General features: G+C 38.7%; 1 long non-coding RNA gene across 1 annotated transcript in view; it reads left to right on the top strand.

The window, feature by feature from the left end:
• LOC139358874 (uncharacterized) overlaps positions 1-27,257 on the top strand; it is a 43,698-nt gene extending 16,441 nt beyond the window's left edge. Inside the window, exon 5 of the long non-coding RNA XR_011614384.1 lies at positions 26,621-27,257. This is a non-coding gene — a long non-coding RNA (uncharacterized lncRNA). The remainder of the gene's footprint in view (positions 1-26,620) is intronic.
• The last annotated feature ends 232 nt before the right edge of the window (positions 27,258-27,489 follow it).

Genomic DNA, 27,489 nt, shown 5'->3' with positions numbered 1-27,489 from the left:
TGCACCAGGCAGTGGATTATCAATGGTGAGGAAAGAAAAGTCTCTTAGGATATTCTATCTAGTGTAGTAGAGACACACTAATGAAACAATAAGAAAGATAAATATAAATGGAAAATCTGAATAAGTTACAAGGAAAAATGCTAAGTATTATGAGAATTTATGACAGCGAGTCCTCATCTAGCCTGGTGAAGAGTCAAGGAAGTCCTTCCTTGGGTCATTCTGAAGGATGCATTTGAGTTAGCCAGATGAGGAAGAGAGGGTAGGAATCGGAGTGAGGGAGGCCTGCCGGAAAGAGTGAAGAGCATGAACAAAGGCCTGAGCTGGAGGAATATTGGCCATTTGGATAAACTGAAGACGAGCATGGCTAAGGAAAGAAAAGAGAAGAATGGCAATGAGCTTAGAGAGGTTGCAGGAAACAATCAGCATGATCAAAGTTTTATAGGTCATGTAAATGATCTTGGTCTTTTTTTATTATTATTATTATACTTTATGTTCTAGGGTACGTGTGCACAACATACAGGTTTGTTACATATGTATACATGTGCCATGTTGGTGTGCTGCACCCATTAACTCGTCATTTACATTAGGTATATCTCCTAATGCTATCCCTCCCCTCTTCCCCCTCCCCACAAAAGGCCCCGGTGTGTGATGTTCCCCTTCCTGTGTCCAAGTGTTCTCATTGTTCAATTCCCACCTATGAGTAAGAACATGCGGTGTTTGGTTTTCTGTTCTTGTGATATTTTGCTGAGAATGATGGTTTCCAGCTGCATCCATGTCCCTACAAAGGACATGAGCTCATCCTTTTTTATGGTTGCATAGTATTCCATGGTGTATATGTGCCACATTTTCTTAATCCAGTCTGTCATTGATGGATATTTGGGTTGGTTCCAAGTCTTTGCTATTGTGAATCGTGCCGCAATAAACATACGTGTGCATGTGTCTTTATAGCAGCATGATTTATAATCCTTTGAGTATGTACACAGTAATGGGATTGCTGGGTCAAATGGTATTTCTACTTCTTCATCCTTGAGGAATCGACACACTGTCTTCCACAATGGTTGAACTTGTTTACAGTCCCACTAACAGTGTAAAAGTGTTCCTATTTCTCCACATCCTCTCCAGCACCTGTCGTTTCCTGACTTTTTAACGACCGCCATTCTAACTGGTGTGAGATGGTACCTCATTGTGGTTTTGATTTGCATTTCTCTGATGGATAGTGATGATGAGGATTTTTTCATGTGTCTGTTGGGTGTATAAATGTCTTCTTTTGAGAAACGTCTGTTCATATCCTTTGCCCACTTTTTGATGGGATTGTTTTTTTTCTTGTAAATTTGTTTAAGTTCTTTGTAGGTTCTCGGTAGTAGCCCTTTGTCAGATGAGTAGATTGCAGAAAATGTCTCCCATTCTGTAGGTTGCCTGTTCACTCTGATGGTAGTTTCTTTTGCTGTGCAGAAGCTCTTTAGTTTAATTAGATACCATTTGTCAATGTTGGCTTTTGTTGCCATTGCTTTTGGTGTTTTAGATATGAAGTCCTTCCCCATGCGTATGTCCTGAATGGTATTCCCTAGGTTTTCTCCTAGGGTTTATATGGTTTTCGGTCTAACATTTTAGTCTCTAATCCATCTTGAATTAATTTTTGTACAAGGTGTAAGGAAGGGATCCAGTTTCAGCTTTCTACTTATGGCTAGCCACTTTTCCCAGCACCATTTATTTAATTGGGAATCCTTTCCCCATTTCTTGTTTTTGTCAGGTTTTTCAAAGCTCAGATGGTGGTGGATGAGTGATATGATTTCTGAGGGCTCTGTTCTGTTCCGTTGGTCTGTATCTTTGTTTTGGTAGCAGTACTATGCTGTTTTGGTTACTATAGCCTTGTAGTATAGTTTGAAGTCAGGTAGCATGATGCCTCCAGCTTTGTTCTTTTGACTTAGGATTGTGTTGGTGATGTGGGCTCTTTTTTGGTGCCATATGAACTTTAGTTTTTTCCAATTCTGTGAAGAAAGTCATTGGTAGCTTGATGGGGATGGCATTGAATCTATAAATTACCTTGGGCAGTATGGCCATTTTCACGATATTGATTCTTCCTATCCATGAGCATGGAATGTTCTTTGATTTGCTTGTGTCCTCTTTTATTTCATTGAGCATGGTTTGTAGTTCTCCTTGAAGAGGTCCTTCACATCCCTTGTACGTTGGATTCCTAGGTATTTTATTCTCTTGGAAACAATTGTGAATGGGAGTTCATTCATGATTTGGCTCTCTGTTTGTCTGTTATTGGTGTATAAGAATGCTTGTGATTTTTGTACATTGATTTTGTATCCTGAGACTTTGCTGAAGTTGCTTATCAGCTTAAGGAGATTTGGGGCTGAGACGATGGGATTTTCTAAATATACAATCATGTCATCTCCAAAGAGAGACAATTTGACTTCCTCTCTTCCTATTCGAATATGCTTTATTTCTTTCTCTTGCCTGATTGCCCTAGCCAGAACTTCCAATACTATGTTAAATAGAAATAGTGAGAGAGGTCATCCTTGTCTTGTACCAGTTTTCAAAGGGAATGCTTCCAGTTTTTGCCCATTCAGTATGATATTGGCTGTGGGTTTGTCATAAATAGCTCTTACTATTTTGAGATATGTTCCAGCAATACCGAATTTGCTGAGAGTTTTTAGCGTGAAGAGGTGTCAGATTTTATCAGAGGTCTTTTCTGCATCTATTGTGATAATCATGTGGTTTTTGTGATTGTTTCTGTTTATGTGATAGATTACATTTATTGATTTGTGTATGTTGAAGCAGCCTTGCATCCCAGGGATAAAACTGACTTGATTGTGTTGGATAAGCTTTTTGATGTGCTGCTGGATTTGGTTTGCAGTATTTTATTGAGGATTTTTTCATCAGTGTTCATCAGGAATGTTGGCCTGAAATTTTCTTTTTTTTGTTGTATCTCTGCCAGGTTTTCATATCAGGATCATGCTGGCCTCATAAAATGAGTTAGTGAGGAGTCCCTGTTTTTCCATTGTTTGGAAATGTTTTGGAAGGGATGGTATCAGTTCCCATTTGTACCTCTAGTAGAATTCAGCTGTGAATCCATCTGGTGCTGGGTTTTTTTTGGTTGGTAGGCTATAAATTACTGCCTCAATTTCAGAACTTGTTATTGTTCTATTCAGGGATTCGACTTCTTCCTGGTTTAGTCTTGGGAGGGTGTATGTGTCCAGGAATTTATCCATTTCTTGTAGGTTTTCTAATTTATTTGTGTAGAGATCTTTATAGTGTTCTCTGATGATAGTTTGTATTTCTGTGGAATCAGTGGTTTTATCCCCTTTATCATTTTTTTATTGTGTGTATTTGATTATTTTCTCTTTCTTCTTTATTAGTCTGGCTAATGGTCTGTTTTGTTAATCTTATCAAAAAATCAGCCCCTGGATTCGTTGATTTTTTGAAAGGTTTTTCGTGTCTCTATCTCCTTCAGTTCTGCTCTGATCTTAGCTATTCCTTGTCTTCTGTTAGGTTTTGAATTTATTTGCTCTTGCTTCTCTACTTCTTTTAATTGCGATGTCAATTTTAGATCTTTCCTGCTTTCCTCTGTGGGCATTCAGCGCTGTAAATTTCCCTGTAAACACTGCTTTAGCTGTGTCCCAGAAATTGTGGTAAGTTGTGTCTTTCTTCTCACTGGTTTCAAAAAACTTACTTATTTCTGCTTTGATTTTGTTATTTACCCAGTAGTCATTCAGGAGCAGGTTGTTCAGTTTCCATGTGGTTGTGTATTACTGAGTGAATTTCTTAATCCTGAGTTCATATTTGATTGCATTGTGGTCTGAGAGACTGTTTGTTATGATTTCCATTCTTTTGCATTTGCTGAGGAGTGTTTTACTTCCAATTATGTGCTCAATTTTAGAATAAATGTGATGTGGTGCTAAGAAGAATGTATATTCTGTTGATTTGGCATGGATAATTATGTAGATGTCTACTAGATCCCCTTGGTGCAGAGCTGAGTTCAAGTCCTGAATATCCTTGCTGATTTTCTGTCATTGATCTGTCTAATATTGACAGTGGGGTGTTAAATTCTCCCACTCTTATTGTGTGGGAGTCTGAGTCTCTTTGTAGGTCTCTATGAACTTGCTTCATGAATCTGGGTGCTCCTGTATTGGGTGCATATATCTTTATGATAGTTAGCTCTTGATGCATTGATCCCTTTATCATTATGTAATTCCCTTGTCTTTTTTTTTTTTTTAATCTCTGTTGGTTTAAAGGCTGTTTTATCAGAGACTAGGAATGCAACGCTGAATGTTTTGCTTTCCTTTTGTTTGAAAAATTTTCCTCCATCCCTTTATTTTGAGGCTACTTGTGTCTTTCCACATGAGACGGGTCTCCTGCATACAGCACACCAAATGATCTTGACTCTATCCAATTTGCCAATCTATGTCTTTTAATTGGGGCATTTGGCCCATTTGCATTTAAGATTAATATTGATATGTGTGAATTCGATCCTGTCATTATGATGCTAGCTGCTAATATCGCCCATTTGATGATTCAGTTTCTTCATAGTGTTGATGGTCTTTACAATTTGATATATTTTGGCAGGGGTTGGTACTGGTTTTGCCTTCCCATATTTAGTGCTTCCTTCAGGAGCTCTTGTAAGTCATACCTGGTGGTGACAATATCTCTCAGCATTTGCTTGTCTGTAAAGGGTTTTATTTCTCCTTCACTTATGAAGCAAAAACTGTGGGAAAATGACATTTATGTCTTTCTTTCCTAGGGAGCATAGGTCTTCCTCCCTTCCACTTTTTATTATACATCACCTATACACACATATGTAAATACATATATATAATCAATTTATAGTATCTACTTGAGTATTGAATATGAGATGGTACTGAGATTTAGCAGGGTCAGAATAACATTAGAAGCAGAATCAGAAATGATCAGGATAGCACTGTGAGTCATGTCTGCTTAACTTTGTTCGTATTTTCTTGCCGTTCAAAATTAATAAATTACTTTTTAACTTAAAAATAACTAAACCAATTACAACTTTTTTTGTAAATTATAAACTTGGGAGTCTTTCTTGTCATCTTCATTAATTATATACAATGTTATCACTACTGAATTTTAACTAATATTAATATTAACATAATAAAATATTCTATGTTTAGTCTTACTATCCCTCATTTTTATTCATGTTTATAGTGGAACATCTGTTTGGCTGACATTTTAAAGCACCTGCACTAAAATAGGCTAACAAATGTCATTTAACACTTTGTATAACTGAAAGTACTAAGTCTAAAATTTGTCATAATAAAACAAAGTGATATTTACATCATTAAAAAAACTACATAAGTTGTATAAACATAATTCGCTTTTTTTTTGTTTAAGTGGGTTATATAATATTTTATTTATTTTCATGTTCTTCTTTTCTGTTTTGTTTTTATTGTTTTGTATTTATTCTGTTTTTGTTTTTCTGTTCTGTTTTATTTTATTTAAGTTTTAGGGTATATGTGCACAATATGCAGGTTTGTTACATATGTATACATGTACCATGTTGATGTGCTGCACCCATCAACTCGTCAGCACCCATCAATTCGTCATTTACATCAGGTATAACTCCCAATGCCATCCCTCCCCTCTCCCCCCTCCCCATAATAGGCCCCGGTGTGTGATGTTCCCCTTCCTGTGTCCAAGTGTTCTCATTGTTCAATTCCCACCTATGAGTGAGAACATGCAGTGTTTGGTTTTCTGTTCTTGCGGTAGTTTGCTGAGAATGATGGTTTCCAGCTGCATCCATGTCCCTACAGAGGACACAAACTCATCCTTTTTTATGGTTGCATAGTATTCCATGGTGTATATGTGCCACATTTTCTTAATCCAGTCTGTCACTGATGGACATTTGTGTTGATTCCAAGTCTTTGCTATTGTGAATAGTGCCGCAATAAACATACGTGTGCATGTGTCTTTATAGCAGCATGATTTATAATCCTTTGGGTATAAACCCAGTAATGGAATGGCTGTGTCATGTGGTATTTCTAGTTCTAGATCCTTGAGAAATCGCCATACTGTTTTCCACAATGGTTGAACTAGTTTACAATCCCATCAACAGTGTAAAAGTGTTCCTATTTTTCCACATTGTCTCCAGCACCTGTTGTTTCCTGACTTTTTAATGATTGCTGTTCTAACTGGTTTGAGATGGTATCTCATTGTGGTTTTGATTTGCATTTCTCTGATGGCCAGTGATGACGAGCATTTTTTCATGTGTCTGTTGGCTGTATGAATGTCTTCTTTTGAGAAATGTCTGTTCATATTCTTTGCCCACTTTTTGATAGGGTTGTTTGTTTTTTTTCTTGTAAATTTGTTTGAGTTCTTTGTAGGTTCTGGATATTAGCCCTTTGTCAGATGAGTAGATTGCAAAAATTTTCTCCCATTCTGTAGGTTGCCTGTTCACTCTGATGGTAGTTTATTTTGCTGTGCAGAAGCTCTTTAGTTTAATTAGATCCCATTTGTCAATTCTGGTTTTTGTTGCCATTGCTTTTGGTGTTTTAGACATGAAGTCCTTGCCCATGCCTATGTCCCGAATAGTATTAACCTAGGTTTTCTTCTAGGGTTTTTATGGTATTAGGTCTAACATTTAAGTCTCTAATCCATCTTGAATTAATTTTCGTATAAGGAGTAAGGAAAGGACCCAGTTTCAGCTTTTTACTTATGGCTAGCGAATTTTCCCAGCACCATTTATTAAATAGAGAATCCTTTCCCCATTTCTTGTTTGTCAGGTTTGTCAAAGATCAGATGGTTGTAGATGTGTGGTATTTTTTCTGAGGACTCTGTTCTGTTCCATTGGTCTATATATCTGTTTTGGTACCAGTACCATGCTGTTTTGTTTATGTAGCCTTGTAGTATAGTTTGAAGTCAGGTAGCATGATGCCTCCAGCTTTGTTCTCTTTGCTTAAGATTGTCTTGGCAATGCAGGCTCTTTTATGGTTCTGTATGAACTTTAAAGTAGTTTTTTCCAATTCGATGAAGGAAGTCATTTGTAGCTGGATGGGGATGGCATTGAATCTATAAATTACCTTGGGCAGTATGGCCATTTGCATAATGTTGATTCTTCCTATTCATGAGCATGGAATGCTTTTTCCATGCGTTTGTGTCCTCTTTTATTTCGTTGAGCAGTGGTTTGTAGTTCTCCTTGAAGAGGTCCTTCACATCCCTTGTAAGTTGGATTCCTAGGTATTTTACTCTCTTTGAAGCAATTGTGAATGGGAGTTCACTAATGATTTGACTCTCTGTTTGTCTGTTATTGGTGTATAGGAATGCTTCTGATTTTTGCCCATTGATTTTGTATCCTGAGACTTTGCTGAAGTTGCTTATCAGCTTAAGGAGATATGGGGCTGAAACGATGGAGTTTTCTAAATATACAATCATGCCATCTGCAAACAGGGACAATTTGACTTCCTCTTTTCCTAATTGGATACCCTTTATTTCTTTCTCCTACTTGTTTTCCCTAGTCAGAACTTCCAACACTATGTTGAATAGGAGTGGTAAGAGAGGGCATCCATGTCTTGTGCTAGATTTCAAAGGCAATTCTTCCATTTTTTCCCATTCAGTATGATATTGGTTGTGGGTTTCTCATAAATGACTAGAACTGCACCATGTACCCTCATGGACCTTCATCCCTGATAGGGTAATAAGACTCCGTTGATGAGGCCAACCAGTTTATCATATAAGTTACTAAAGTCTGATATGAAGGTTTTAAAAAGTAATTGGGACCGGGCGCGGTGGCTCAAGCCTGTAATCCCAGCACTTTGGGAGGCCGAGACGGGCGGATCACGAGGTCAGGAGATCGAGAGACGATCCCGGCTAACACGGTGAAACCCCATCTCTACTAAAAAATACAAAAAAATAGCCGGACGAGGTGGCGGGCGCCTGTAGTCCCAGCTACTCGGGAGGCTGAGGCAGGAGAATGGTGTAAACCCGGGAGGCGGAGCTTGCAGTGAGCTGAGATCCGGCCACTGCACTCCAGCCTGGGTGACAGAGCAAGACTCCGTCTCAAAAAAAAAAAAGTAATTGGAATCTGTTCTTCTATTTCCACCAGAGAATACAGATCCTACAATCATACCTTCCTTGTATTTTCTGCTTGACTTTGCCTCTTCACCTTGTTCTGTCCTCCAAGGAATCTCTTTCAGCTCCCTCAGGAGCATTCAAGTGTTTTATTTAACTGACAATTTCTAAATTGGTGAAAGGCATTAGACTAAAGTGTCCATATTCATTGGTTCCTCTTCCTGGGTCCATATTCCCAGGACCTTATTCCTAGGTCCATAGTCCTAGAAAGACATTTTGATCCTGAGTCTCAGTGTGACCTTCTGAATTTTCCTGACCCTCCTCCAGATGAGATGCTGGTCTGTGTGTTCTTGCCCCTTACCCTGGGGTAGAGTCCTCCTGTTTTCCCCAGGTGTTCCCTCCCACAGCTCCAGTGTTCTCCATCGGTGTCATCACCTTTCAGATCTGCTATCCTGCCCTGCAGATTAAGGCTCTGATTCCATAAGAAGAGAGGGGAGCTGCTTCTTAAGAGTACTTTGGTTGGGACCTGTGTTCCCATCTCAATTCCGGAGAGGTTGCACCAGTGCCCTAGCATTCTGGTTTACATGACTTGGCCCTGCAGAGTAATTCCTTACTTCTGTAGTGGGTTTAAGGTAGGTAGGTCTGTGTGCATTTCAGAAGTGTAGACTTTCATTCTCTCCCAGACAGACAAGTTGGAAAAGGAGGAATTTTGTGACTCTCCCCATTCTAGTGGAAAGGGATTAAAGAGGACAAAAAAGCTATTTTTCATGTGGTCCGTGAGAATTTCACACTACAACACTCTCACCACACTCAACTTCAAGCAACCCAATATGTGTTCATATTTTTATCTTGTAATAGTCTGCATTTTAAATGCCAGACTGTGCCTCAAATAATCTCATACCCTGGCTTTGTTACTCCAAGAGCTTGCCTCTCCCTAGATTTCAGATTTGTTATTTTTCTTAAAATTTCAATTATCTGAAGTATAAATAAAATTTGCAAATTTATATCTCTGTCTTTAGCTGTTATAGTTCATGTTGTTGTGAAAAATAAGAAAAATCTATTTCTCATCTATGTACATTTCTGAGTAGCAGATTTGTTAAGTAAGACTCCAAATAATAAAATAATCCAAATATTGTTCAGCTGCTTAATAGAAAAACAAATAATGTTGTTATTGTTCACTGTAATACTGCCCATTATGTATAATAAATAAATGTCTGATACACATGACAACAAGGTTAAATATGTAAGTATTTATGTTGAGTAAAAGAAGGCAAACAAATGAGATTATATACTATATTTTTTTATTTTTTAACATCTTGAAAATGAAAATGTATCTGAAGCATAAAGAAGATCAGTAGTTAACTGGGAAATGCTAGAAGAAGGAAAGAGGGAAGGAGGAGGAATACAGCAGAACAAGAGAAATTGTTGAGAATAATGCACTTGTCTACTTTCTTGATAATGATGACACATCATGTTTATTAATTGTACACTTTACATATGTGAAGTTTATTATCTTTAAGTTAAACCTCATAATGTTTATTACAATGAAACAAATGGAAACTTAGACAAGAAAGGAATGATAGGAAGATAGGAAAATATATTAAAGGTCAGAGATACCTGAATTCATCTGCCTGAAAACCCTTGTTCTTTCCATATTGTCTGGTGAGTGCTGGAGTGCAGCAAAATCACTTATGTTCTCCATACTGGAAGTGGGTTCTGCAATCCACACTAGGCACATCCAGCTCTGTCCTAGATTTGGTTTAGGGAGATGTCAGAGCTAGCAATGAGGAGCACAGGGCCAAATGCTGGAGCTCACTTATTGCAGACATGAACTCCTAGACACATACTTAGCCCCTCGATTTGTGGGTTCAGGTCCACATCCGTAAATGAAGAAACTGTTGACTCCTACAGAGTATAATTTGCACAAATATCTAAAAATGAAATATGGTGATCAATGTAAAGTGTTTATCACAGCACAATTTCATAATAAGACAGAATTTATACAAATACCATCATTGTTACCAAACTCCTGCAGGACACCATCATTTTATCTGGGTGTTGCCTTCTCCTCATGTTTCCTACTCCAGAACTTCCTGTATAGTAAGAGACATGCAAACAGGTTTCTCCCTCTGCTGATAAAAACCAGCCCAGCCCTGACCCTGCAGCTCTGGGAGAGGAGCCCCAGTCCTGGGATGCCCAGGTGTTTCCATTCGGTGTTCAGCACTGAACACAGAGGACTCACTGTGGAGATTGGGCTGGCCTGGGTTTTCCTTGTTGCTGTTTTAAAAGGTGATTCATTGAGAACTAGAGATACTGAGTGTGAGTGGACATGAGTGAGAGAAACAGCAGACACATCTGACCATTTCTGCCCAGGGTGTCTTTTTGTTTGCAGGTGTCCAGTGTGAGGTGCAGCTGGTGGAGCCTGGGGGAGGCCTGGTACAGCCTGGAGGATCCATGAGACTCTCCTGTGCAGCCTCTGGATTCACCTTCAGTAGCTATGGCATGAGCTGGGTTCACCAGACTCCAGGGAAGGGGTTGGAGTGGGTCTCAACTATTAGTGGTAATGGAGTTAGCACATGGTACCCAGATGCTGTGAAGGGTCAATTCACCATCTCCAGAAACAATACCAAAAACTCCCTGTATCTGCAAATGAACAGCCTGAGTGTTGAGGATATAGCCGTGTATTACTGTGCAAAAGACACAGTGAGCAGAAGTCACTGAGCCCAGACAGAAACCTCCCTGCAGGGATGCCGGGGACCCCCAGGGAGCGTTGAGTCACTGTACACTAGGCTGACCCCATAGGGAGGTGCAGATCTTGCTAAGGGCTGGCTTTCCCTGGGGTAGCGGTGTCTGGGGCTGCCTCATTGTCAAATTTCCCCAGGGAATTCCTCCAGCTTTACAATTCTATATTCACATTTGATGTCTCTGAATGCAAAACTGTAGTCTGTCTGTCTTTCTCTCTCTTTCTTTCTTTCTTTCTTTCTTTCTTTCTTTCTTTCTTTCTCTCTCTCTCTCTCTCTCTCTCTTTCTTTCTTTCTTTCTTTCTTTCTTTCTTTCTTTCTTTCCTTTCTTTCTTCTTTTTCTTTCATCTTTCTTTCCTTCTTCGAAACAGGAAGACACATTCTCACACCCACAGAACGCAGAGTGGCACTCTGGAGCAGAAATAACCCTGCCGTAGATACCAGAATTAGAGTTCCCAGGAAGCAGAGCAGAATCTGGGAAGTGTTTTCCAGTCAGACTTAGGGCAAAGACCTCCATGAGAATCTCTGATTAGAACAGGCTTTGGGATTCAGATTGGAGCCAAAAGGGATCCTTAAAGCCTGGCCATTTTTACAGATGTTTTTCCTCCTCTTGTAAAACTGTGCACATCTGACTCGGAACTGATCCAGTTGTCCCTTTCTCTGCTAATCCATTTTTCTTCTCTCTAGACTAGTCTCAGAGTTCTCTTTTCTCTTTCTTTTCAATGAAAACAAAGGGTGTGTTTTCTGTGGTCTAAATCCCAGGACTTGGGTCTGTTACGTGTAACTCAGTAGTGGTTCTGGTTGTGGCTCCTGCAGGACCTGGGAGGCTGAGGGGATTTTCTCACTCACCATTGCCTGGATCCTCCTGTTGTCTTGTGTGCTCGGACTAATTTGGGAAATGAAGTGAACATTAGTCACTAAGGGGACAATGGTTGTTTTCTCAAATTGGATATTGATGGAGAGCTGGTCTTGTGCTTCTCGCATTGTCACAGAGTCCCCTCTCTCACCTGTGGCTTTGTGGAGAGGTGAGAATTGACACTTTATTGTGCTGTGAGCTTTTTGTGACAGCAATTCTAGGGTCCCGCTAGGCATGCCCTAAGGTCAGTAGTGCTGGCCACTGGAAAATACAGGCTGGAATTCTGGGGAAGACCTGTAGCTGCGATTCACAGTGTGCAGCTCTGGGAGAGGAGCCCCATCTCCTCTATAACTCCTCATTGAGTTACATCGTCTTCTCTTATGCTTTCATTGAGTTCCTCCCACCAAGGTGATCTAGGACAATCTTCCTGACTTAGGGAAAACTAATGACAGGCTTTAATAATACCTGTATTGTAACATCACAGTGACATCTAGATGTGTGTGTGATTCGGGAACTAAGATGATGGTCTAGTCAAGGTGATATCTAGAATTAATTGCTGCTGTGATTATTTTTTATTTTATGTTTGGTAATATGGTCATGCTCAAATTACATATAATATAATTTTGTGAAAATATTTGTGTTATCATTGGTCTTATGAGCAGAAAACTTCAAGACTGGATTATGTTTGCACACATGCCTTTTTGAGGGAAAATGCACAAGAGGTGAAATGAGGCTGGGGAAATTGAAGGCATATGAGGGAAGTGTGTCCCTGGGTGAAGGAGAGAGGGAGGGAGGGCTGGGTAGAACTTTCCTTTATTTCTGTGCTGTGAAAAGAAGGTGCAGAATATAATTGAGTCTTCTGCAAGTCAATGTTACCCCGCAAGGGACCTCCATGACTCTCAGCAATGGCTCTGATTCAGAATCACTGCAGAGGCAGTCCCTTCATTCAAGTTGACCACACAATGTGGACTTCAGCACAAAGCCATGCCATGGACGTCAGAAAGCAGCAGGTGGGCACCTGATCCATGCGCATTGTGTCGCCTGTAGAAGGAGGGAGGAAAATGCCTTCTGAAATGCTGTTTCTGAGCTCTTATAGAGAACACTGGCTTTGATGTTATTTTATTGGAACCTATATGAACAACTGTGCAGTCTGCAAACAATTGTGATTTTGACATTTACTCCTATTGCATTGCATCCTAATTCTGCAAGACATCATGGCACAGAAGTTGTGTTTTTCATGGATGTTGTTCAATGTGTCAGAAAAATGCATTTCCCACTTTTTTGGTTTTTCTCCGTGTACAGAGACTTTCAGTAGAGTATGTCTTCTGCTTATCCTAATCATCACTTGTTTTCCTAAGAAAAGAGCAGAGATTAGCCTGACTGCATAATCTGGGATAGGGGCTACTCCTGTACACCTCAGAGCCTGGAGAGATTCCCAGTGTAGTTTTATGGAGTCAGAGAGTTTTCCCTTGTTGGGGGATCTTTAGATGCCTCGCTAACGGGGATTGCTGGTTGACTGTAACTGAGAGGTTAAAAATTACAGCATCTAGTAGCTTATCTCACCAGAGCTCCATTATGTAACTTACCACCATTAGACTGCAAGTAAGAACTCAGTCTTGATTTTTCTGACCCCATTTTCTCATCTTAGTCAGTTGTAAGTTTGGTTAAAGAAAATGTTATTGTTTAGTTTTCTGATTAAAATCTGAGAATGACTGAACTAATGAGAATTAATAAAAAAAAGTTTCCAGGTTTTGGGAAATGTAAATGAAAGTCCACGCATAGTTTTTTTGTGTGGGTATGAGTCACTCAGGCACATTCCTATGAGTATGATTGCTGAATCATATTGTCAAACTACAATTAGATTTGCTAAAAATTGTTTCCAGTAGTATCTGTGAAGGAAGGGCCACTCATCTGACCTTGTCACCTTGCTGCAAGGAAGCACAGTGCACAAGATGAGGTCACATGGGGGAGATCCAAGGCGCAGCTCCCCGTCCTGGCTGAGATGCTTGCTGGGGGCCAGATGTACAAGTGAACATTTCAGAAGCAGATCCCCAACGCCTTCTTTATTTGGGTGCACAGGCAGCAGACGACCAGTAGGAGGTGCTCAGAGCCCATCCAAGGCAGAGACCCAGTGAGGAGCAGGTGCAGAGAGGAACAAGCCAAGGAAACTGACCACAATTTAGGCTTGCCTTGCTTTTCTTAACAGCACAAAACCCTCAGGAGACCACCGACTATGTCATTTTCAATGTATGCCCTTCTTGATCGAAAGCTACACTAAAATAAATATGACTCTGCAGTTAGTTTTTTGAACCTGGATGTTTCTGAGAATGCCATCAATATCATCACGATCATGTTCATGATGTCAAAATCAATACGCACATTTAGTCACCACGATGACGATTTGTCTCACAGTAGAACTGTTTCTTGAATTGAAAATGACATTTCATTGGAATGGGTCTCTAGGTGAGAAATGATCAATTAATGAGGTAGGTACCAAAGTATCGGAAAACTTAAGAACACCATTGTCTTTGGTATCCAGTTATCCTAGAAATCATCTCAATATTCATTTTCTGAGAGCTCTAGGATAAGTTTGGGCAGTATTTAGTCTATAAGAGGGCGGTGTTTTTCTTTTTATATGGGCGTGTCATAAGTAATCGGTAATCGACTGTGTTATGAAAAACATTGTTGAGTGACTGTTTCTACATCAGTTTCTTTCATGATCCATTTTTTCTTTTTCACGAACAAATCACTCTAAGGATTATCATTATCCCTTGATTGAGAAAGAGTTTACCAGACACATCCAGGTACACACCTTCCTGAATGAGCCATCACTCTCGGAAAGGCACAACCTGTTCCATGTGGAATCTTGTCTCAGAGCGGTACACATATTACCACATGGTTAGGTTTATACACTGAGGCTATGCCCCATGCGGGTCCCTGCTTTTCTGGTGCAGGTTAGTGTCTCCATCCTCAAAGACACTGGCGCTATTGATGTTTATGGCCTGCTACACCCTCTCTGTCCCTCAATGTCCAGAATGGTGAAGCAACCCAACAAAGGAATGTAGGAAGATCTCAAATTTTCATGTGGAGGAGACAGAATGCCAACCACAGGGATCGAAATCCCTCACATGCCTGCTGGGTCACATTCTGAGTGGGGCCTCATAAAGCCCACTGGGGCAGTGTCCTAGAAAATGCCTCAGTATTTCCATAGGGGAATTTCATTGAAAGAAAAATTGAATTTTTTTTATTATGGAATTTTAGAACTTTTGCTTTTCTCATGTGACAGTTGTATAGTATTAGTTTTACAAAATATTACATGTGTGTGTATATGTATATGTGTGTGTGTGTGTGTGTATATATATATATGCTTTATAATTTCTATAAAAATTCTGTTGGAATTTAGGGTTGAATATCTATATGTATATATTCCAAGATAAATCTCAGTAGACATCATAAAATTAGTTTGACTATCTGTAGGCGAGATGATCACTTTCAAACAAGGTATAACAAGTGAGACTAGATGTATCTTTCCACCAGAAAGAACTGGAAAACACAGTGAAATACCTTAAACACATTTTTAAGCTGTTTGACATCAGGCAACAAAGACAGTGGCCAATGAGAGAGGGAAAATAATAAAAAGGAGCCTTCTGATGAATGCACAATCAGGTACTTCCCTAAGGAAGCTTCCAGGCCACAGTGTTGGCATAGAACCAGGTAGATTTGGAGCTGAGGAAAGGGAACTGGAAACCCAGGTAGGCCAAGAGGTGTGAAGACCACAGAATAGACAATGGGTTGCAGAACACTGTTCATAGAAAGAACCCCACAGAAGGTAGGAGAGAGACCCAGGCTCGACAGAGTGCAGATCAGTGTGTGGGAGACAGGGCAAGTTGGACACGAGGACACATCCTAATAGATGGAGCTCTCTTCAAAATATACAACTATCCAAAAATATACAAAATATTTGCCTAAAAAGTTTAAATTATACAGAAAGGTACTATAATAAAAACAAATAAGAGACAGGTGAATTCACCACATGAAAACCTAGAGAAGTGTATTTCCAAGCAAATGATAATACCAACGAGGGAGAACAAATTAATTTCACCATGGCAATCGGCTTAAGAGAAAAACATTCAGAACATGAAGAAGCTTCAAACACAAATATAAATGGAGTTATCTAATTACCAGAGTGGTGGCATAAGGAGCCCTAAGCTTTCCATTTAAACAATCACATCTGGTAAAACAAACACACAAACAAAAAACTGTAAATCTCAACCATTAAAAATCAATGCAAATTATTCTAAGAAAATGCAGTAAATAAAAATTATTGATTGATAAAATGTACTGCTATAGACTGAATGTTTATTACCCCCCACAATGCCTTTGTTGGAATTCTAAACCCAAAGTGATGATGTTAGGAGGTGGGGCCTTTGGTAAGTGAAGAGGTGTTTTTGGGAGGTGTTGAGGTGTCATCTTTATAAGTAGGATTAGTGCCTTTGTGAGAAACTTCAGAAACTTTTCTGTCCTCTCCCACCACGTGAGGACACAGTAGAAAGATGGTCATCTATGAATAAGGAATTAGGCCTTTACCAGATACCAATTTCAAAGGCATCTTGATCTTTAACTTCCTAGCCTTGAGAATTCAGAAAAATATGTTTATGTTATTTCTGAGCCACCCATTGCACGGAGTTCTCTTATAGCAGCTGAAACAGACTAAAACATTTACCAAGTCTCAGTAAGGGCAGTGAGGATCCATCATACTTGAGAGATGAGAATTACTCTCTCATTTGCAGCTCAGGATGACAGAAGCCTGATGTTGAACTGATCTGACAAGAAGATGGTGGTTCCTTTCCCCAGATCTCAGTTGAGGCCCTGGAGTGAGATCTCTGTGGTGGAGACTAAATTCCAGTCTGTGATGAGATGGATCCCTATCTCCTCCCAGCCCCACTTACATGACAGAGCTTCTATGCCATGTACTGTAGGACAAGAACAAGGGGCCCCCAATTATTCTCACTCCAGCCCACTTGTAGGGTAGAGGATCTGGATAGTTTTCTGGGAGAGGCACAACGGGGGTATAGGAGTCCTCCATTCCCATGCGGATTTCTATTCTTAAAGCAGGAGTGTCCCTCTGAGATACAGGAACTTTTCTTCCACACCAAGGCAGGGGCAGTTATATTTTTATAAAGTCGCAGGGCATGAAAAGCAGAGATACAAAAACTTTCTCTAAAGGGTGCGAGTTTATTTGCAGTTGAATGTGAATAATTTCTACCACAAGGTTCTCCTAAAACATATGATATATTGTTATGGTAAATAATTAATGGAAAGCTGACAGCTCCATGAGAGCAATATGTTAAGCGATAATACACTCAGTTTAGCTGAGAGAATGAGAGAAATCATAATTTAAGAATAATCATCTGGGCACATGACTGTATTTCTAACTAGTCAGGACGCTATGCTGGAAGGATAATCTGAACCAAGGATTTCAAGGCTAGTCTGCGAAATATTGCTACACCTAATTTCTAAAAAAACAAAACAAAACAAAACAAAACATTGTGGGTCATGACAAATCTCAAAACCTGACCCTCCAAATAGGACACATTTAATTGCATTTGACTGTGGATCAATTTATGACACAAAACAGTGACACCATGCCAGCAATGAGTGCGAAAAACATCTAGTTGTTATGTTGAGAGACAGAGACAGCTAAACAGAGACATCAGGTAAACAGGCTGTCAAAGACAACACTGCCAAATGACAGATTTTCCATGGATGTTGTGTATATATTCAGGGATGTGCCTGTGAATAATGACATCAAGCTTTTCATAATGTGAGGTAAAGAAACATCACCCCTCTGACAAAGGATTAATAATGAAAATATGCAAGGATCTCAAACAACTCTATAGGAAAATCATCTAGTAAACCAAACAAAAATCAGGCAAATTTTTTTTCTCAAAATACGACTTACAAATGGCAAACAGGAATATGAAAATGTACTCTACAACATTGATAGTCAGAAAAATGCAAAAGAAAACTACAAGGAAATATCATCTTACCCCATTTGAAATGGCTTTTATCCAAAAGGCAGGCAATAACAAATGCTGGTGAGGATATGGAGAAAAGGGAATCCTCATACCCTCATAAACTTGGTGGGTATTTAAATTAGTACAACCATTATAAAGAACAGTTTAGAATTTCCTAAAAAAAGGAATAACAGAGCTATCATATGATCCAACAATTCTATTGCTGGTATATATGCCCCCCAAAAAGAAAATTAATATATCAAAGGAATATCTGCACTATCAGGTTTGTTATGGCACTTTTTATAATCACCAAAATTTGAAAGCAATCTAAGTGCCCATCAACAGATGAATGGATAGATAAAATGTGGTACCTATAGGATATGGGTTAATATTATGTCATAAAAAAGAATGAGATTCTGTCATTCACAACAACATGGATGAAACGTGTTCATTATATTGATTGAAATAAGCCCAGAAAAGAAAGACAAACTTCACATGTTCTCATTTATTTTTGGATGCTAAAAATTGAGACAATTGAACTCGTGGAGAGAGAGAGTAAAAATATGGTAACCACAGGCTGGGAAGGTCTGTGGTAGATGGGGGTTATTGGCAATGGTAAAAGGATACAAAAGGTAGTTAGAAATAATGAATAAGATGTAATATTTGATAACACAACAGTGTAAGCATAGTCCTTAATAATTAATTGTAGATTTAAAAATAACTAAAAATGTACAATTGTAATGTTGGTAACTCCAAGGATTAATGCCTGAAGGGATGTCACCCCTTACCAAAGTGTGACTATTATGCACTTCATGATATATCAAAGTGCTTCATGTACCCATAAATATATACATATGCTATTTATTGGCAAAAATTAAAAATTAAACTGTTTATGTATCTAATCTTCTGTATCCATATTACATTCAACATAAGAACACACTGATGTGTTCACCCTACTGTGATCCACATAGACATTCATAGCCTTCCTTCTTGGCCTGTCCATAATCCCACACTCAACAGTGAGGAAACCTCTCTTACCATATGACATTAATTTACTTAGTGCACAATTTCAAGATACACAAACTGTGTTAGAATTGTTTAACTGAAGCTTGTTGGAAATGTGTTTATCAAATAGAATACAGTGCTTACATGCAGCTTATTTATACTTTACAGTCAGAAAATTGAATTCTTTCCAGAGTTACTTGTGTCAGAGACTTATGCCCCACCTTCTCCAGTGAAATTAGTTCAAACAAACATTTTAGTAGTTGTGAGATGTTTTCATACAGCTTTCATTTCTTCCAGCGTTTCATGACCTGCTAGATACTTTTTATGTTGTTATGCATTTAGGTTAACACTGTGTCTCAAAAAATTCTGAGGTTTCACAAATTATTTATGCCATGTGTTCATCATTGGCCATCATAAAAAATAGTTTCACTGTGATTAAAAAGCATCTGTGTTTCACCTATTCCACACACCCTGTCCCTAAATTCCTGGAAAACCTGAAAGGTTTACTAGATCTACATTGTTTTATTTGGCAAAGTAGCCTGGCTGTTCTCTGGGTCTCTTTGCAAAGCACCGAGATTCCCCTCCACTGACTACAGCATGAATTGAGTCCAGATGTCTGGAGAACGGAGGCTGGAGTGGATGGTAGCAATGAGTGATTCAAGCAAAAGTTCTCAATGCTGTCCTGTGTCAGTACAAAGACGACTCAATTCCCAGGGACAACACTTACCAGCACAATCTCCCTAAAAATGATCTACCTGAGAGCTGAGGAGTAGGCAGTGCATTACTGTGAGAGACGCAGTGAGGGGACAACTGCGTGAGCCCAGACACAAACCTCCCCGCAGGGAGACAGGAGGAGACCTCATAATAAAGGGTGCTCAGGACACCAGGGGGTGCTCAGAACCACCAGGAGGCACTGAGGACACCAAGGGGCTCAGGACAAGCAGGGGACACAGAATCACGATGGTGCATTCTAGACCACCAAGAAACACACAGGACCACCAAGAGGTTCTCAGAAACCACCAGGAGTAACAGGACCACCTAAAGGCACACAAGACCATCAGGAGGCACTCAGGATACCTGAGGGAATTCAGGACCAACAGGGAGTGCTCAGGCCACTAGGCAGCTCTCAGCAACAACCAGGGAATCACTCAGGACACCAGGGTTCTCTTAGGAAGCAGTTTCATCTCAGATTCCTGGGGACGGTGCGGTTTGCTTTTTGATCTTGCTGATTCTGGAGCTGGTCAAGCAAATGTTTTCTCAGGAGCTCTCTCCATTTCTTCCTTGTAATCTATGGTTTCTTTCACCTGCAAATCATTAACTTAGAACAGGGATTTAATTCAACTTTTGACCTTTCACATTTTTAGAATAATACTAGCAATACTAATACTAGCAATGCTTAGTATGATTTTGATAATATAATAAGAAACTGCATATGCCTAATTGAAACTCTGCTTCCATGCATGGGTTTTTTATTTCTGCGCTGTGTCTGTCACACTCTTGTAAATGCCTTTTTAACAATAACTCAGCATCTGCATGGTGTTGAGTTTCTTTACCTTTCATCTCCCTTTGTGGGGTTGAAACACCACCTTAAATGCTCAGTTCCTCTGTCTTGGCTGGGTGCTGATGTTCTGCTCTTCAGATTGTTTATCTACTTTTCATTCTTCTGTAAATGCCTTTAGTCTTCCTCAGCCTCCTGGCAAGGAAGCAGCAAGTCTTTCATTTTGTCTCTTCCATGTCTGGTGAATCAGTTCTCTTCTCTTCATGATCATTGAAGCCAACTATGTTTAATAGGGTAACAGTTATCCTTAGAACACGCTCATCTACCTGTAGACTCTGCCTCTTCACCCTTTCTACAGTCCTTCAGACATCACCCCACCCCATCCCTTCTCTTCCCTAAGTACCACAAAGTGGGCTCTGCAGCTCCTGCTGCCCTCTGTGTGCTCATCCCTGGGACTCACTAGTGCTTTGATGATGAAGTCCAAATTCCTACTGTGTTGGCACACTGCCAGAGTGCGCTCTAGCAAGCTGCCATTGTGAGGAAATTCTGGGAATCCTGGGCTGATTTCAGTTCCATACTACTGGAGGTTCTCTAGCATCCAGTATTGTCAAATAAACATCCAGAATTTGTATTGAAAATTCATGCAAAAACAATCGTCAAAAGCAAAGCTAATTTCTAAATAAAATATTTTATCCTGGGTTTTATAAAAAATACAATATGAACTTAACCAAAAATGTAATAACATTTAAAAGTGTTTATCTTATTGGTTATTACATGTATTAATAGTTGACTGATATTTAAAAATTATATCAGCTAATTTTATATATATATAATTATATATATATACCGATAACATAAATGACAAACAAGCCAACACAGATTTTATGCATAAATACCACATATATTTTATTAATGTATGTGGCAAGAATGGCATTTACATTTAGTTTTACAGAAACATGCATTTAGATATATTTGTTTATTGGCATTGGAATAGAGAATCACATAGCAAAACATTATTTTGCACTACAACATGATAGTATAAAACAAAATAATTTAAATTCAATTCAATAACTATAGTAATAATAAATACAAGTTTTGCTTTGGTATTTGATATGTGTTCAGTTTTGTATTTTCACATGTACCTGTAAGTACTAGGCATATGTGTGTATGTGTATATGTGATTATGAAGTTCTGAAATATATCATTAACCTGTATAGTTGTGTAAACCGAAGAGGGGAGACTTGGGCTATGTCTGAGTCAGGGGTAGGGGCTGGTCCTGCACACCTCAAAGCCTGCGGAGAAGCCAAGTGCAGTTTTATAGACTCAGCTGTTTTCTCATTCAGGAGGAGTGACCTCCACAGTCTCCAATTTCTGCTAAGATATTGCAGAGGTCTGTGAGATATTAAGATATTTTTCCATTATTGTATTTTTTTCTTTTTTACCCTTCATGTCTCTTAAAGTTTGCTTAATGCAGATATATTTATATTTTTAAAAATATGTTAAAAAGATATAAAATATATTGCTAAGTAAAATTTCATGGTACAATCACATATTAAGTAATTATGCTTCTCTAAACCCTTTTATTGCCACTAAACTCTAGGAGTCTCACATCTGCTCTGGGCCCTGCCCTATCCTAAGGCATCCCACCTTTGAGCTTGCTGTGTAGTAGGAGACGTTCCAATCGGGTTATCCCTCTGCTGATTAAAAACCAGCCCAGCTCTGGTCCTGCATCTCTGGGAGAGGAGTGCCAGCCTGGGATTTCCGTGTTTCCACTTGGTAATCAGGAATGAACACAGAGGATTCAGTATAGGCTTTAAACTGTGCTAGATTTTTCTTGTTGCTATTTTAAAAGGTTATTCATGCTATCTAAACTGTGAAAAACACATATACATTTTTATATATATTATATATAAATATATATACAGATATCTAGATTTTGCTGTTGTAATTATAGAAGAAAACAATGACCTCTGTGCCATTAAAAAAGCATTTGATTTTTCCACTTTTTTGTCTCTTTCCCTTAGGGACTCAGAGTTGCAATGAAGTGATTTTTGAAGTTTCTGTCTTGTAATATTGTCCTGCTGTTATAGAAACTCAAAAATGCTTCGTAACAATAGACTTTATTAGAGTTAACATACCTGTATTTTTACTTTATTTTTGCAGAAGACCAGAGTTTATTATTCAAATTTAACTTCCTGAGCATTTGGGGATCTAAGTTTTGTTTGTTTGTTTGTTTGTTTAATATGGAGTCTCACACTGTCACTTGGGCAGGAGTGCAATGGCATGATCTTAGCTCACTGCAACTTCTGCCTCCCGGGTTCAAGTGATTCTCCTGCCTCAGCCTCCCGAGTAGCTTGGATTACAGAAGTGCCACCACGCCTGGCTAATTTTTTTTGTATTTTTAGTAGAGATGGTGTTTCACTATGTTGGCCAGGCTGCTCTCGAAATCCTGACCTCGTGATTCACCTGCCTCGGCCTCCCAAAGTACTGGAATTACAGGTGTGAGCCACCACACCCAGCCTACGTTTTTAAAGACAATTTGACAGGTAGGGGCTAGGGAAGTGGGGAGTGCTGATTGATCAAGTTGGAGATGGAATCACAGGGGGTCAAAGTGAGGTTTCCTTGCTGTCTTCTGTTCCTGGGTAGGATCTCAGAACTGATTGAGCCAGATTACCATTCTAGGTGGTGTCACCTGATCTATTGAGTGTAGGGTCTGCAAATTCCTTCCCAGGGTTAGTTTGGCCTGTGTCCAGGAATGAACAAGGACAGCTTAAAGGTTAGAAGCAAGATAGAATCGGTTAGGTCTGATCTCTTTCACTGTCATAATTTCCTCAGTTATAATTTTTGCAAAGGCTGTTTCAATCCCTCCCTTAGGGTTTCATAGCACCTTATTCTTAAGGTGTGGGCTATGAAGATGGAAAAAGGCCGCCAATTGCTCTGGATTCCTCCTGCTGACAGGGGGCTTGGTGGGATAGGTGTTGACCCCAAGGTGAGAGAAGCAGAACTGCTTTGCAGCTATCTGAGCTGTTTGAGTGTACACATGCAGGCCGGGCTGAGGTTCCAAGGCTTTCATGACAAAGGCATTCATATTCTTATCTACAGTTTTAGTACAACATTTAAGAAAACAGTGTACAATAAGATGAATAATGAGTTCTAGGACAAGGAGTGCAATTCACAGTTTTAAAAGTAAAGATTTAAAAGCATGAGTTAGGGCACTTTTAGCCTCCCAAAATTTAGGTTTCAGTTTAAATGGCAGGAAAAAAAAAAAAACCCTCAAAAGCAACTAATAACACGTGTACTATAGTTTTTGAAACATAATTTTTTCTTTCTTCAGTCCTTATTTTTATTAAAAACAAATCCTGATAGGTCCAATTTGTTTGTGAAATAAACTTTAGTTTTATTACACTTGGCATGATTATCTGCATAGAGCACAGCAAGAATAATTATTTTTCACATAGGCCTTTTAAATTGGCTTTGTTGGAACTCTGTATAAAGAGCCTTAGATAAGACTTTTTTAAAGCCCATCCCAGCCATGGGTTTGTACTCTCAAATGCCTATGAGTTGGGTACATTCCTCTCTTCTTGAGATGCCAGGTTAACTTAAGATTCCTGTGCCTGTTGGAAAGTGATATTCTTTACATACCATAGGTTAGGAACCCTGTACAGGGACTGCGTAGACAAGGTATGAGGCCAGTTTTCCCTAGGGGTTTTTATTGGCTCTAGAAGTCAAATTTGATTCCTTAAACAAAAACATGCCATTCCAGTCAAAACCTTGGTAAAATAAACAGTTTCTCCAATTGTGTCCTGTTGCAAAAGAAAACATTTTTATTGCACTTATGCAAATAATTATGTAGCCATAAATTAAGAATACTTGCAAATAGCTTCCAGATTCTGGACAAATCAGGTAGAGAGAAACAAATATGCTCCCAATTTTGTTCACAGGAATATATTTTATTCAGTTGTTAAAAGCTGTAAGTAGCTCAAAAGAAGTTTTCTTGGCTCTCTGAAAAACAAAAAGGATCAGCCACGTTTTAAGCAAAAAAACAAAACAAAACAAAACAAAGCAAAGGACAAGATTAGCTCAGTTTTCTGTTAGTTCAGTAAGCCCTTGTTCTGCTTAATATTCATGAACATTTCAGCTCTCCATGGGAGTCCTGAAGGTTTTTTCCTTTATTCTAATGTTGCAATCTCCAAAGCTATCAGAAACTTGCATTCAAGAGCACCTGTCCAAGTTTTATTACTGATTATAAAACCATCTTCTAAAGAGTATCAGAACAAGACAACAATTGTCTGTGGATGAGAAGACATTTCAGGACAGCCAAAGTCAAACACAATTGACAAGAACATTAAAATTGTTATGTTAAATTATTATGTGCCACAGAGGTTACAAATGTCCTTGTCAAATGTGTGCTAAGGCATATCAAAATTATAGGAATCTTATACAATTTTGAAATACATGCTAATAATGTATTTATATGAATATAGCCCAAAGAAAGCTAAGCACCATTTTATATTTGGCCATGTTTTCTGCATGATTTTAATACATTAAATAAGCAGACTGTGTCTTTTTGGACTTTAGGGGACCTATTTTTTTATCTTTGAATTTGATCTTCACAGATTTGTCAAATATCAAAGGTTTAAAACACTGGATATCACAAAATAGAACCCTAGGTTACCTTAAGTCATTTGTTTATCCAAAATGATAACTCATAAAGTTTTAAAAAGGAAAAAACCTTTAGTCTGATAGAAAAGAGACTCATTTTCTCAAACTACAAGACCCAGTGAAGACAGCATGAAGCCTGTTGAATTGGTCTCCTCCCTCTCCCCTCCCTTGAAAGGCAAACAAAATTTTTTCGTTGCCTCTCAGTATTACTTAAGAATCTTTATCAAAAGAGAAAACCAAAGTTCATGTTTACATTATTGCATCTTTAATGCTAAAGATAGTTTTTATTAAAATTCTATAAATCTATCCAGTGTTAATTAAACTGTAAGTTAATGTTTCTATAAACTTTTTATAGCCCTTTCCAATTTAGTTATTATTCTTACAGAGCCTAACCATGTTTTAAGAAAACTCTGTTATGCTTTTATTCCTATGTTCAACTTATGGAAACATTGACTAATACCCCTTTAACTTTAGCCAATATGTTTACACACAAAATCTCTTTTAAAATTAATTTTTTATAAACCTTCCCCAACTTGCTTAAACCTTTAGATTTTTCCTATCTCCCTTAAAGCAATACTTTAACCCTCTAAACTTGGGCAAGAAATCCATATTCCCATGTCTTCTTACAATCTTTTACCAAAAGTACATTCTACTTTTCTTACATGCTTTGCATGTGGAACTGTTTCTTCAGTAGCCTCAAATACATGCTACACTGTTAACTCTGTGCAACTTCTATTTTTGGTGAAAAACCTGGTTAGTAGGTCATTTTAATTATGTACCAGGTGTGGAGCTTAGGACAGACACAGGACAGAAGTGCAGATCAAATCTGTTCTTACTTTTCTTTAAACCAATTAATTAGAACTCTTTTATGTAAACATCACACACATATCACATATAAATACAAAGACAGACAGAAAATCCAGTCGTTGTAAGATTTTTCATTTGCCATTTCTTAAGTTACCTAATGGGATTACTGGAATTGAGCTAGAGCCCTTTGAGAAGCAGGGCTAGGAAAGCATGCAGTTTCTAGACCCTAATAAGCAGACATAGCTGGAAGGCAAAAACAGATCCCCCAAATTAAGGGTGCCATTTTATATGGAATCATGGACTCCTCCCATAGGGAAATACTGCAGAAGAAACTACTGCAGTGCTTCTACCCTGCATTTTATTGCAAAAAAAATCCAAAGCCAATCAGCACATTTTGTAATCAGCCCATCCCCCATGGATTCTCATCTCACAGTGGGATTAGGGATGTTTCCATACCTTCTAGGTGGTCAAGAGCATGCTTCTCTGATCCAAGCATGCAAGGAGCCAAGTATTCTTCCTAATTGCCATTAACAGTCCCTTATAGTGTATTTCTCATCTGCTTATTGCAAACTATGGCTAAAAGCTCTCTCATAATGTGAAGGAATTTCTGATACACCCCCCAAAAAAATCAGGTAACAAAATGTAAAACTGAAAATTAAACCAAGACTTAGATTTCGAGGGAGATCAGTTCCTGAGGTTCCACGAGGAACACAGGTTTTTCTCAGAATGGGGTCTGTGGCACCTCCTCTGTTTTTCCCTATGAGTCCCAGGCTATTAGAATTTATCTAGGTTCTCTCATGTGAGCCTCAAGAGTGGCAAGAAGAAAAAATGGAGGAAAACAATTCAGAAGAAAAAAACTTTTTCCAGAAAGACATGAATCAAGAAGAGGAAAAGATAAATGTCTTATAAACAGATACAGTTTGGATACTTTATTTATTTATTTATTTATTTATTTATTTATTTATTTATTTTTGTAATGTGGTCTGACTTTCTTTTCCAGGCTTATCTCAAACTCCTGAGCTCAAGAAATCGTCCTGCTTTGGCCTCCTGAACTACTGGCATTACAGGCATGAAAATAGATATCCAGCGTTACCCCATCCAACTCTGGATATCTATTTTTAATTAAACCACTTTTAATTACAGAGTTCTTTTGTTAAAAAATCTTTTAAAATCTCTTATTACCAGGCTCTGATGAGCATAGCCAACGTTTCTGACTTTTGAATTCCATACCAGATAACCTCTCACATAAAATGAATACGTATTAACTAAGGTTATAACTTAACCATGAACTCATGAAGTGTTTCAAAGAGATGCTAAACAGTTTTTTTAAAAAAAGTTTAGAATTTCCCCATGATATTTCAGAGAAAGGAAAATTCAAGACAGGAAATCAGAAGCTATCCATGGGGTGGGGAACCCTCAAAAAATGGCAGAGTTACACAAATAACAAACCAGAAAGGAATCAATCCCAAAGCCATGAATTGAACCTGGGGGCAGCCACTGTCCAAAGACCAAAGCCTTGGTTACTGAGCTACAGCATTCAGCAGGTTCTGTTGCTCTTCCCAGAAAGAGCCTAGAGGAGTCAGTTTCAAGCTTGCAAAGGCTTTTAACTGCCCAAGATAATGTTTAGGGCTATAAATGAATCCCCAAATTCCTGTCTGCTGGATGGCAGAGACCAAGAGAAAGTATCAAGTTTTCTTTCTCACATGGTCACAAGGTTAAGCTCTCAAGTAGATAAAACAAAAAGAGAGAAACGTCATATGGCACTAGTCTCAGGGACCCCCAGCAACTTTGTAAATGACCAGCTGCCAGGCTGGCTTGAAAAGCAGGCTTATAGTGGTCCTAAGCCCATCTTCTCTCCTGTGATACCTC

The sequence above is a fragment of the Macaca nemestrina genome, chromosome 15 (genome assembly GCF_043159975.1).
Source record: "Macaca nemestrina isolate mMacNem1 chromosome 15, mMacNem.hap1, whole genome shotgun sequence".
NCBI classification, from domain to species: domain Eukaryota; kingdom Metazoa; phylum Chordata; class Mammalia; order Primates; family Cercopithecidae; genus Macaca; species Macaca nemestrina.
The sequence above is the reverse complement of the archived record's forward strand: the minus strand, read 5'-3'. Positions and strand labels throughout refer to the sequence as shown.